This window comes from Lynx rufus, unplaced genomic scaffold (assembly GCF_022079265.1).
Source record: "Lynx rufus isolate CCGP_SWC_20201006 ecotype Redwood Valley unplaced genomic scaffold, mLynRuf1.p SCAF_23, whole genome shotgun sequence".
Lineage (NCBI taxonomy): Eukaryota > Metazoa > Chordata > Mammalia > Carnivora > Felidae > Lynx > Lynx rufus.
The window spans coordinates 22,313,494-22,326,931 of record NW_025814838.1 but is presented as its reverse complement, the minus strand read 5'-3'; the positions used below and the strand labels follow the sequence as shown (position 1 = coordinate 22,326,931).

At 51.1% G+C, this 13,438-nt stretch overlaps 1 long non-coding RNA gene across 1 annotated transcript; it reads left to right on the top strand.

Moving 5' to 3' along the window:
* The first annotated feature begins 600 nt into the window (after positions 1–600).
* LOC124517971 (uncharacterized) lies at positions 601–12,823 on the top strand. The gene is made up of 3 exons (XR_006963601.1): positions 601–1,050; positions 1,325–1,382; positions 11,103–12,823. It is a non-coding gene; the product is annotated as an uncharacterized LOC124517971 (long non-coding RNA).
* The last annotated feature ends 615 nt before the right edge of the window (positions 12,824–13,438 follow it).

Sequence of the window (13,438 nt, the reverse complement as noted above, 5' to 3'; positions counted from 1 at the left end):
ACTAAGCTTCCATTTTTTGAGGTTCCAGTAATTTTTTTTTTTTAATGAAAAAACCTGCAAAGAAGATTATAGCCCGCCCACAGAGGGCTCAAACTCAGGAACCATGGGATCGTGACCTGAGCCAAAGTCAGATACTCAACCGACTGAGCCACCCAGGCGCCCGTCTCGGAATGTCTTTACAATGTTTAATTGAGGGGGGGCACCTGCGTGGCTCAGTCAGTTGAGCATCCGACTTCGGCTCAGGTCATGATCTCAGTTTGTGGGTTCGAGAACCACGTCAGGCTCTGTGCTGACCACTTGCTCAGAGCCTGGAGCCTGCTTCAGATTGTGTCTCCTCTCTCTGCCCCTCCCCCACTCACACTTTGTCTCACTCTGTTTCTCAAAAATAAATAAATGTAAAAAAAAATTAAAACAAAAAAACAGTGTTTGATTGAGGGGCACCTGGGTGGCTCAGTCGGTTAAGCACCCATCTTAGGCTCAGGTTATGATCTCATAGTTGATGAGTTAGAGCCCCATATCGGGCTCTGCCCTGACAGCTTGGAACCTGCTTCTGATTCTGTGCCTCCCTCTCTCTCTGCCCTTCCCCCACTGGCACTTCATCTCTTTCTCTCTCTCAAAAATAAATAAACATTAAAAACATTTTTAAAAAGTATTTTATAATTAGCTTTGCCTTCAAGGGGGTATCAGTCCTGTCCCCCCCCCCAACCATCATGATAAAGGTTTATGGTATTTAAATATAGTACGTATCTGTTATTGAGAAAAAGAACGAACCATTGGCAAGATCATGGAAGAGTGAGTTCCTGTGTTAATACGATGCTGAATAGATCCCATTGTGACCCAACTCTCCCTACACTCCAGTCTATTAAATTTTAAGGGAGAAATCTGAGACTTTGAGAGGCTAACTTCTCAAGTTCAAAGTCAATTTCCAGGCAATGAACCTCCCATTGAGACACATATTTGTAACTGTGCTTTCTGAGAACAAACCAAGTTCTTTGGCCACCTACAACCTCCCGAGCAGGATGGAAACGGAGAGCAAGCCAGATCCCCAAGGTAGGCTACTGTGGGTGGCCTTGAACTGTGGATGTTGTGCAGTTGTGGTGTCGAATAGTTCCTTGGTTGGTTCACCAATGAGTTTCATTTGCAATATGTTAATGCCAAGTAAGAAGCTTCATAAGGTACAAAGTGCTATACATTATTTATTCTGATTGTTAAATCTATATAGAGGGTAAGAGGGTATTCATTTTATTCTTTACAATTTTTTTTTGTATTTAAACATTTTACAATTTAAAACATTGAAAAAAATTTGTTCTCACAATATTTTTAGGGACCCTACTAGGAGGCTGGCTGTGCGCGTACAGTCACTGACCGTCAAAGGCTTACAGGTTAGTGAAGAGAAAAACCCAGTTGCCTGGAAGGCAACTGCTCTCCCTTCTTTGGCATCCTTTGAGGTTTGGTTTACATTATCCTGTCCTCACTCCCACCTCCCTGTCTCCTTACCGCCTCCCACCCCACCCCCCTCCCCGCGGCCAAGCTGCCCCGAGTGCTTCGGTCATTCAGCACCTTGTATTGAAACTGTTGTTGAGCCTCCAATGTGCACAAAGTAGTGGGGGAAAAAACGGGACTCCAAGATCTAGGACCTGTGTGACCGGGGCCAGTTATTCGACTTCTCTGAGCTGGTCTCCTCTAAGTGAAATGGGTGGTTTGGGAATTTCAGTGAGATAATGTATGCAAAAGAGCCTGGCACCGTGAGTCAGTATCACCTTCCTTCAGCGCCGGGCTTGTCGTGGTTGGCGTCCGAGGGGCGGACGGAAGATCCCCGTCCCCGAACAGCCATCACCTCCGAGACCCCCTCCGCCCACGGCGCGCGGTTCCCGCGGCCGCACTCACTTCGGCGCGTGGGGGCAGGAACACCCCGCTCCGCGGGTCTCACGCCCGGGAGCAACCCCGTGGGAGAATCGCTCCCAGGGGAGGCTGCTTGGGCAGCACGGGGTGTGTCTACGGGAAGAGCGGCCCGAGGATAAAAGGGAAGTGTCGGCTCCAGGCGCTGGGAGCGAGAACCACACCGCACGCGGTCTCCGCCGTGGCCCCGAGGGCTCGGCCCGAGGGAGGGAGAGCGGTAGGAGACGCGACCCGCCCAGGGGGCTGGCGCCCCACGGGCCGCGCGGTCACGGCCTGGATCTCCCGCGCCGGGCCAGCGTGCCCTAAACTGCGTCTCCCAGGGGGCTCCGGGGGTACGCAAAGCCAATCGGAGGGCGGGTGGGCGGGCTCACGGGGGCCTACGTCTCCCAGGGGGCTCTGGGGCACGGCGCCGTGGTCGGGATTGGCGGCCTCAGCAGCCTATACCTGCGTCTGCCCGTAGCGGCCCGCGCCTAGCGCCAAGGAGGCGCGGCGGTCGCCGCTGGTATCCCCTGCACGATGCCGAGCGGTGGCGGTGGTCGCGGTCCACGGTGGCCCGAGGTTGGCGGACGTGGGTGCGCGGGGGCTGCGCCGCGGCCTTTGCTTCCCCCAGCCCTCCACTCTGTAAGAGCCTGTAGACCTCGTTCACTCGTGTTTACGGCAAGTATTTACCGAGTGCCCACTGTGTACCCCAGGCCGTGCCCGGCCGAGGACGGGCAGGTCGTGGGGCACCCTTGCCCCGAGCCCTTGTCTCCTGGCTTCCAGAGAGGGCAGAAAACCGTCGTTCCTGGTCCTGATGGGAGCATTGAAAGAAATGGGTCACTCAGCCCGTCGCCAGCACTGCCGTTCTGTTGGTTTTCAAACAGCAAGACCCCTAGGGTAGAGATTCTTAAACCCTTCTATATCATTCATTTTGAAAAATGTAGGGAAGTGCTGTGAGCCATAGAGATAATGGTTTTGTTCAGGAAAACACCAGCACCTGCAGTTTCGTGTGTCATTTCAGGGGGTTCATGGAGTTCCTGAAGTCCACCTGGGGGAACCTAGTAGGGACTTCTAGGCATAGATGCTCACGTCAGTCAAAGCGCCCGTACTTTTTCATTGTCTTACATATTTCACCTTCAAGAAAGATCTTTGATCCGCGTATACTGCAGGAGAATCGAGGGAGGAACACTCCACTAGGTGTATCTGTATTTCTAGTTCCAACATTCTATTTGTTTAAGTCCTTCCCATCGAGACTACTTTCTAGTCTCAGGTTAAGCATAACCAGACTGTCACCTGCATGGTAGTGTTGTTACGGAAACTGGTCTGGATCACCCAGCAGAAGAACCGAGCGGCACTGGGAGATCTTGGAAGGCAGGAGGTTTATTTTACACTGGTGGGCTCAGAGGAGATCGTTCTCCAGAGGTCTGAGTCCTTGAGCTTAAGCAGCGGGGACAACTTATAGTCTGTTTGAGCACCGCAAGCGGGGTGGGGAAAAAAACCCAGAACAGGAGTCTTGTGACAGGGACTGGAATTCCCCTATCAGTCCTGTTGGCCGTCTTATAACAGATTTTCCCCTATCATTCCCCCCTTTGATGCCCCTTTAAACGGATATAGGCCGTATTCGAGGGCATCATCTTTATTTATTTCAGGCTGGTCCTTTCTCTCAGTTCCCTGACTTTGGTTGTGACTGTTCCTGACTGGTTTATAAAGTAACAGCATTCTTCTCTGAGGAAGATGCAGGTGCCCCTTTTGTTGGCAGTGAGGAGGTCAAGTGCCCGTCTGTTCTGGAGGGCAACTCCTGCCAGGGAACTTATTTGGCTCTGTAGGGACACTAGGGAGTTGGCCACTCGTTAGTCCCACACAAGAGCCTATGTCCCTATCCCCGTGGCTATCACTGCCCCTAGGAGGACGGGTAGTAACACTGCTCGTTTAACCCAAGCCTTAAGACTGAAGGGTAATCTAAGCACCGACTTTTATCTTGAGAATCTTTTAATCTCTTTTTCCTGAAGCTTGAGGCACATACTTTAGTGCAAACACTTCCCCCAAATGGCACTGGCAACCTTACTCGCAGGCAAACCAGCAGACTGAAAGAGGTTACACCACATTTAAGCTTTTAACCCCCCCAGATTCTTCCACGGTGGGGCCCAGATTGGAGGCAATCAATACCAAGAAAACAGCCTATCCATAAGAGGAAGGTGATTGCGGACAGGAACCTCTCAACCTCTGCCAATCTGATGGCAAGGAGTAAGAACAGTCTATTTATTTTATAGGACTGGTGAGTCCTCAAGCTTCTGCCCTGCATAGACCAGCCAGCTTCCAGGGTGTGGCTGGAGCAGGGCTGAAGATCGGACTTGGGTCCTTCTTCCACGTCTGAGGCTCCTCAGGATTGGTCCTCTTGACTCTGGAGTGGTGGGCCCGTGGAGTGATACCTGTGACCCTGAGGGCAGTGGGGGTGGCCAGAATAACAGTATGAGGCCCAGTCCACTGTGGTTTGAGAGGATCTTTTTTCCAGTCTTTGGCCTAGAGTGAGTCCCTCCGTGAGAAGTGATGTACAGGGCATCCTAAAGAGACTGGTGCTTTCTCGAGGGTATCGTTGAAACTCATTTAGGGTGGCCCCTAACGCTTGAAGCTGTTTTCTTATTTCCTTTCTGGGAGGCTCCCTAACATGGAGGGGGCCTTCCATATATTAGTTCAAAAAGGGAGAAACCTTGAGTTCCTGGTGTGCAGTGGACACGCGGGAGGGCCAGGGGCAACAGGTCCGGCCATGGGAGGTCTGTTTCCTCTGGTTCCCTTGAGGGTGAGATTCATTCGCCCTACTTTCCCTGAGCTTTGAGGCCGGTAAACATTGTAAAGCTTTGAGGGAGCTGGTTAAAGTTTGTATAATGTCCACAGGTCCATTTTCACCGTGGATTGTGGCCGGCAGGCCGAACCGGGGGACAATTTCTTCTTTGAACTCCTGGTGGGGGTCGCGGCGCGGATAAGGGAGGGAGCTGTGTCTACCTCCTTATTAGCTGCCACCTTGGCTCCTTTGCTAGACGATTTCCTCGTGCTGTAGGGTCGTCTCCCTTCTGGTGTCCTTTGCAGGGTAGAACTGTAACTTCTTTTGGAAGCCAGACAGCCTCGAGGAGCTTTAGTATTTCCTCCTTGTTTTTGATGGCCTTCTCCGCCGTGGTGAGGAGGCCCCTGTCTTTGTAGATTGCCCCGTGTGTGTACAGTAGCAAAGGTGTACCGGGAGTCAGTTGACTCGCTTGTCCTTGCTGATGGTGAGGGCTTGGATTAAGGCATGTCACTGCATACCCTGCCTTTCGAGCGCCCTCTGTGATGAAACTGCCACCGTCCCTGAACAAGGTGAGGTCTGGGTTCTCTAGGGCCTGGTCACGCAGATACGGGCGGCTTGTGAAAATTTTCTTGGTCACCTCAGAGCAGTCACGATCTGGTTTCTCTTTCTTGGAAGGTAGGAAAGTTGTGCGGTTCAGCGTCCACACTGTTTTGAGAGTGACCCGTGGATTCTTGCAGAGGAGCCCCTCCTATTGTGCTAGCTGGGAGTTGGAGAGGCGTGAGAGATGTGACAGCATGGGGAACCTTAGTTCTTGTCCCAGAGTGAGTTTCTCTGCCTCCTTAATGAGCAGAACTGTGGCCGCTTGTGCCCTAAGGCATAGTGGCCATCCGCTGCCACTGGGTCCATCCTCTTCGACAGGGCCAACAGTCTGTGTGAGAACCCTGAGGATGACCTTTTCCTTCTCATGCACAAAGAGAATAAAGGCTTTTCTATATTCGGCAGGCCAAAGGCTGGTTCCTGCCCCAAGGCGGCCTTTATCTCTAGGAAGACAGCTTTGGCCTCCTCTGCCAGACAGGGCATTCTCGATCTGGCCCTAACAGGAGATTATAGAGAGATCTTGCTATTACTGAGAATCTGGGAATCTGGATTCGGCAGAATCCCGCAGCCCCCAGGAATTCTTGTAGCCCCCTCTTAGTTTGTGTCTGGGGTAGGGAAGGGATGACCTTCTTTTTCTCCAGCTCTAGAGCTCTCTTTCCATGATACCTGATACCCTGAGTTCGACAGAAGTTGGAGGAGGGCCCTGTGCCCTCTGTACAATTCTCTTGGGTATTGCTGGCAAGGAGGAGCTCATCCGCATACTGGAGAAGGGTGCAGTGTGTGGCCTCCCTTTGAAAGCCAGCGAGGTCTCTGGCCAAAAGAGGGCAGGCGAGTTTTTTAAACCCTTGTGGGAGGCACCTCCAAGTCATTTGCATCTGACGCCCTGTGTCTGCTTCGGTCCGCTTGAAGGCAAACGAGGGTTGGCTTGGGAAGGAGGGGGGGGGCAGGCGGAGGCAGAAGAAGACATCCTTTAAGTCTAGGCAGGTAAACCATCTGGCAGAGCCTGGAATCTGGCTGAAGAGGGTGTATGGGTTTGGGACCACTGCGCGCAAGGAGACGGTCACTTCTTGAATTGGGTGGATACCCTCCTCCCAGCTTCTTGACTGGCAAAAGTGGGGTGTTCCAGGTCGATTGGCATTCAGCCAGCATGCCTGCTTCTTTGAGTCTTGTCAGGTGTTCTTGGATGCCTGCCCTTGCCTCTTGTGGGAGGGGGTATTGCCACTGTCTCTGCGGTCGAGCCCCTGGGATTAATTCTACAATGACAGGGGCCCGTGGTGGGCAAGTCGGTGGGGGAGGGGGGGGCGGGGGTTGTCCTAGGCCCATACGGTGGGGAGGGCAGTCCTGAATTCAGGTGGGCTGCTCGGTTGGGCCTGGGCACAGGAGAACCTCCATTTTTTAATTCAGTTGGAGGCTGGTGCGTCTTTTAGCCCAAAGGTTATTTGGGCCCCCAGCTTTGAGAGTATATCCTGGCCGAGGAGAGGGATAGGGCACTCAGGTAGGTAGAGGAACTCATGCCGTACCGTGTGGCCCCCGAGTTTACATAAAAGTCATAGTTTGACCCCCTACTTTTATTTTGACTGTGGGCTCATGGGGGCCGAGAAGAAGTGAGCCTGGTCCCCCTCAATCTGAATCTATTCCTGCCAGGCCTATGAAGTCTTTTTTGCAGGGTTCTTGTGCATATCGGTTGGGTTTCAAGGGCCTTTACCTGGTTGGGACACTTATTCTTTTAATGTCCTTTTTCTTTGCAGTGGGCACATTGATCCCTTGCTAAGGAGGTTTTGCGCTTCCCCCTTTTGGCAGCTGGACCTTCCCTGTCCTTTTGTTGTGGCTCTCTTGTGCCTCGAGGTCAAACGGGTGTAAGCCTCGCGTAGGCTCTCATAATAATCCCCAGGGGATTCCCCTTGGGCTGGGCAGACTCACGGGCTTCTTAGCCCCTGCTCAGATCCCCCGGAGGAGAGCCTCTTGGTACCGGTGGCTGTGGACCGGCACCTGGAGAGTGCTGTGCCTGGCCGAGGGCGCAGTCTGGCCACTGGTCCAAGGGAGAGAAGATCTGCTGGGTCCAGAGGTGGTGGGGAGACCGAAGGCGGCAGAGTATTGGGAACCGGGAGGTTCATATGGTGGGGGCAAGATTGGTTCTTCCTCTGGATCGCCAGTGAGAACTTGTGGAGGTTGGGACTTCTGTTGACCTTCCTTGAGCTACTTTGTCGAGGCGACGAAGACCCTAGCCTGTCCCTGTTTGTTGCAGGTAGATCACACGCAAGGGGGAAGGGTTTGGGCAGTCTCTAACGAGGAGTCGATATATGGGAGCTGATCAGGGTAACCTGGGTCTGTGGCGACAGCATGCCAGATGTCGCGGACCGTTGGGACATCTAAGGTTCCCTCTGAGGGCCATCCTACACCAACTCACATAAGGTCCTTAACTTGCCGGTGGCTATATTAATTCCATAGTCTCCCGAAAACACCTTTTTTTCTCTGTCCCGACCCCATAATGTTCCCTTGAGACAGAGGTGTAAGCGTGCCCCCTCTAATGAGGAGACCAGTCAGATGCCTGTCTGGCCGTGGCCCGAAGGAACTTGGGTGACACTTAGCTGTAGCAGTCTCAGCTTTGTGACTTACGATCGGAAACTATTCCGATGCCGGCACAGACTGCGTGCTGTTCACCATGGAATTGCAGATGGGTCCACTCAGACTCCGTGGGCTTTTGGGGACCTTAAGGGTGCCCGCCCGTGGAGCCACAGAATCGAACTCAGCAGGCAAACCGGACCGAGTCGCACATTCACACTCACGTACACACCAGAGGTTGCTACATTCCCTCCCACAGAATTTCTCCCTGTGAGACCACTGAGGTCTCCGGGGAATGATCAGGTTCCCCTTCCACCACTATGGGTGGGCAGGACAGGACAGAATTGGGTCCCAGGCCTTCCGGTATTCGACCTTCGGTCCAGGGCCTCACCTGCTAAGTCTCCTCGAGTCCGGCAGGAATGGCAGAGCAGGCTGGCCCGAGGCTGCCGAGCGGGAGACTGCCGAAATCCAGTCAGGGTGCGCCTTCTCCCTTGAGGCTCCTCGTTCCGTCACCGCCTCTCCATTTTCCCAAACCGGTGGCAACAGTGGGCCGGCGCGGTTGGGTTTCCCCGTCAGGGAACCGAATGTTACATAACCTGGTCTGGATCACCAGCGGAAGAACCAAGCGGCACGTGGAGATCTTGGAAGGCGGGAGGTTTATTTTACACCGGCAGGCTCAGAGGAGATCATTCTCCCGAGCGTCAGCAGCGGGGACAATTTACAGTCTGTTGGAGCGGGGCAAGCGGGGTGGGAAGAAGAACCCAGAAGGAGGGTCTTCGGGCAAGGTCTGGAATTCCCCTGTGAGTCCTGTCGGCCGTCTAGTAACAGATTTCCCCCTATCAGTGTGAGGGGCACCTTCTTACTCAAATCCTCGTCAACCTTGTGGAACATTCCCTTGCCTGCCACACTTGGCAATTGGTTAGAAGCCATAAACCACCTAATGCCTATCACCAGACCACTGGCCGAGTAAATTTCGGTGGATCTGCTCCATGGACCGCACTGCATCTGTTGGAAATGTGCCGTGGTTTTCCATGTGTTCGTGTGCAGAGACGGTCGCTACAGAACTTGAATAAAAGCGTGTTTATGTTTCCGATTCTCTGTCTCCCTCTCTCTCTGCCCCTCCCCCGTTCATGCTCTGTCTCTCTCTGTCCCAAAAATAAATAAACGTTGAAAAAAAAAATTAAAAAAAAAGCGTGTTTATGGTACAGTATGGCACTATAATCCCACGTTTGTAAAAAGTATGAAAAATATTTTCAAAATTCCAGTATCTGAAGGGAGACAAGAAATAACATGGCACCTGTAGAAAGTAGAATTAGAGACAGGGGCTGTGGTTTTCACTCTGTGCTCCATACATTTTTGTGGTTTTCAATGAACATTTAAACTTTTTGTGACACTTGAAACATAGTCCGTAAATATATTCAACATGGGGCTTGAACTCATGACCCTGAGATCGAGAGTTGCATGCTCTTAGGACTGGGCTAGCCAGGTGCCCCTGCTCATTATTCTTTATAGCAAAAACTTAAATAAAACCTCATTAACTGGAACGCTTTTTTTTCATTGCAGTGCAGAGGAGTAGGAAAATGATTTTTAAAATGCAGACTGTGCCCACAGAGAAACACATATGTGAGATTTTCAAATAATATGTGAGGTTTGCCAATACCGGAGAAACAGAACAGACCTGCCTCTGAAGTTAAACGCACGGCACAAACCTACCTCTAAACTTAAACACACATACACGCACACACGCACACACATGCTGCAGGCATCAAGTTAATGCAGATACAGACTTAAGGTCTCAAGCCTTGACTCCCTTGATGTCACACAACAGAAGCCACAATTTAAAAAAATTTGAGCTGAAATGACGGTAAGGCCACTTGCCCAGGAAGGTCTTAGTATTTGCACAAGAGCCTTCACACAGGGCGTGACCTAGCTGTGCATCCCCAAGCTCACGTGGCACTTCTGCTTCCTGGAGGGGGTGCCCTCGCACGTGGTCTCTGGGGCTGGCGGTAGAAGCACAGTGGACACTCCCCTCCCACCCCCCACCCCAAGGACCATCTGCAGAAGACAGCAGTTAGAAACAGTTCTTTAAACGTTTTTTTTTTTTTTTATTTATTTTTGGGACAGAGAGACACAGAGCATGAACGGGGGAGGGGCAGAGAGAGAGGGAGACACAGCATCAGAAACAGGCTCCAGGCTCTGAGCCATCAGCCCAGAGCCCGACGCGGGGCTCGAGCTCACGGACCGCGAGATCGTGACCTGGCTGAAGTCGGACGCTTAACCGACTGCGCCACCCAGGCGCCCCTAGAAACAGTTCTTAATGCTGCAGGCAGTAGTTAGGAGAAAACAACCTTGTAAGTCAAAGCTAAAATCAGACATCAAAGACCACACAGAACATTTTCCAAGATTGATCTAGTGGTGGCAGGAGGGTATCAAAACACCAAAAATCGGGGCGCCTGGGTGGCGCAGTCGGTTAAGCGTCCGACTTCAGCCGGGTCACGATCTCGCGGTCCGGGAGTTCGAGCCCCGCGTCAGGCTCTGGGCTGATGGCTCGGAGCCTGGAGCCTGTTTCCGATTCTGTGTCTCCCTCTCTCTCTGCCCCTCCCCCGTTCATGCTCTGTCTCTATCTGTCCCAAAAATAAATAAAAACGTTGAAAAAAAAAACCACCAAAAATCATAGCTTTGGAACTGCCACGGGTGACACTTAACGGTTGAAGCTAACGTATATTGGCACTAAATTTATGCGTGATGTAAGAATCCTGTGAGTGCCTCATATGCCTTCATAGCACAGGCTCCAGGGCCAGACTGCCTCAGTGAGAATACAGTGCCTTCCGTTAACCAGTTGTGTGGCCCTGGCTGAGTGATGTACCTACCCACTTACTCAGCCTTGAAAAAGAAGGAAATTCTGATACATGCTATAGCATGGCTAAATCTAGAAAGCGTTATGCTAAATGAAGTAAGCCAGACACAAAAGAGCAAACGTATGATTGTACCTATATGAAGTACCTAGAATATTCAAGTTCGTAGAGACAGAAAGTAGAGTAGTCATGATCAGGGCCTGGGAGGGGAGGGGAGTGGAGAGTTATTTAGTGCTTAGGCTTTCCGTCCAGGATGATGAAAAAGTTCTGGAGACGAGTGCTGGTGATGGTTGTACGATAATGTGAACGTACTTCATGCCACCGAATTGTACGCTTAACAGTAGTTAAAATGGTAAATTTTAGGTTCCATTTTACCACCCCCAAAGCCTAAAAAATGCACATACCCGTTGATTCAGTTATTCTATTTCTAGGACTATCCTAAAGAAATGGCTGGATGTATGCAAAGTCGCACTACAAGATGTCCCTCACAGAATTGTTCATGAAACCAAGAATTGAAAACAACCTAAATGTCTACCAGTAGAAGAGATAGTAAGTACAAGTGTGGAACGCCCATCCTGTGGCATACCGTGCATCTGATGAGAGTACGCAAGGCCTGTGCATCTTGATCCACGCGCACTGTTGTTATTTTAAAAAACTGGGAAAATGTGTATCGCGTCACACGTACACATAACAAATACATATACATGTGTAAACACGTCAGGAAATGGGTAGATGTACAGCCAGCTGTTACCTATAAAAAGGAGAAAAAGTGAAATGAAGGGGTGATGGAAAAGTTTCCCCATTTGCTTTGTATACATCTGTATTCTTTGAATCTTGTACAATGACTGTTTATTTATGTACTACTGTGGTTCTGGTTATCTATTGTTGCATAACCAACACCCCCAGAAGTTAGTGGTGTAAAAACAGCCTTTCTCCTCTCACAATTTTGTGGTCAGGGTTTTGAGCAGGGCACAACAGGGACAACTCATGTCTGCTCAGTGACTGGAGCTTCAGCTGGGGTGGCTCCCATGTCCAGAGATTGCTGGAAAGGAATGGGATACTTGACTGGGGTTATGTGTCTGTGGCTTCAGTACTGGCTGTCTGCTGGTGACTCCTTGGTTCTTGCCCCCTTTGTGTCTGCTGGGACTGGAATATCCAAGTGACTTCTTCACCTGTGTGTGGCGTGCCTGCGCTGGGCTGTCTGGAACAGGTAGATTGCTGCACGTCCGTCTCTGTCCGTGTGTATAGCTTGGGCTTCCTCATGGCATGGCGGTCTCAAGATAATCAGCCTTCTTAAATGGCGGCTGGTGTTCTCAGAGGTAGCATTCCAGGAAGCCCCAGGTGGTGGCTTCAAGACTTCTTAGATAGGCCCAGAAGGTCATGTCCACTTCATTCTGTTGCCCAAGCTTGTCACCAAGGCCAGTCTAGGCACCCCTTGTCAATAAGTAATAAGGAATTTGCGGCCATTTTTAACCTACCACACTTAACGTGATGTTAAAAGACTTTCAACAGGAAATTCAACCTGACCCATGACTTACAGTGACCTTCATTAAAGCAGAGCACACCCACCTCTTTCGTTTCTTTTACCGGTCACTGCAAACGGAGTCTCTTTGGAAATCCTCTACTGGGCCTGTTGCTTCCTTCCAAGTTTCTTATGCCATTCCTCAAATTAATGTCCAGGCCAGTGGTTTTCATCTCTGGCAGCACAGTAGAGTCCTCTGGAGAGCTTTAAAAAATCTTGATGCCCAGACCAAATACATCAGAACCTCCAGGGGGTGGCACCCAGGTGCTGTGGTCTGAAAGTTTGTGTCTTCTCAAAATTCCTATGTTGAAATCCTAATGCCTGGTGTGACGGGATTAGACGGTGGGACCTTTGGAGTTTCTTGGGTCATGAGGGTGGATCCCTCATTAATGGGATTAAACCTCTTATAAGAGAGACCCCACAGAGCTCCCAAGCCCCCTCTACCCTGTGAGTACCAAAGGTCAGCAGTCTGCAACCCAGAAGAGGGCACTCCCCTGACCACACCGGCACCCTGATCTGCGACTTCCAGCCTCAAGAACTATGGCAAATAAATTCTGGGGGGTGCCTGGCCGTCTCAGTCAGTGGAGCATGGAGACTCTTGATCTTGGGGTTATGAGTCTGAGCCCCACATTAGGCATCGAGATTATTTAAAATAAAATCTTTTTAAAAAAAGAAAGAAATTTCTGTTGTTTATAACCCACCCAGGCTGTAATATTTTGTTATAGCAGTCCAAATGGACTAAGACAGCGGGTCTCAGAAGTTTTTAATTTTTTTTAATGTTTATTTATTTTTGAGAGAGAGAGCACGCGTGCGCACAAGCGCCAGCGAGCAAGCGGGGGAGGGGCAGAGAGAGAGGGAGACACAGAATCCAAAGCAGGCTCCAGGCTCTGAGCTGTCAGCACAGAGCCTGACACGGGGCTCGAACTCACGAACTGTGAGATCATGACCTGAACTGAAGTCGGACGCTTAACTGACTGATACCCAGGCGCCCCCTGAGGTGTTAGAAGTTTTTAAAGCTCTGCAGATGAATCCAGTGTTTACAAGAATCGGAACCACCGGTCTAGACTGTGAGTGACCGACCCGGCACCAGCGGTTTCAGAAGCGGCTGCTTAGCACTTGTCAGCCACCAGTCCTCGTTGGCAAAGCGATGGGTTGGCTGTACGCACCTGGCCATGGAATTGCGAGAAGCTTTGGCTGATAGTGAGCCTGCGTCCTCCCTTTCCAGGGCTGAGCGCTGTGCGCCAT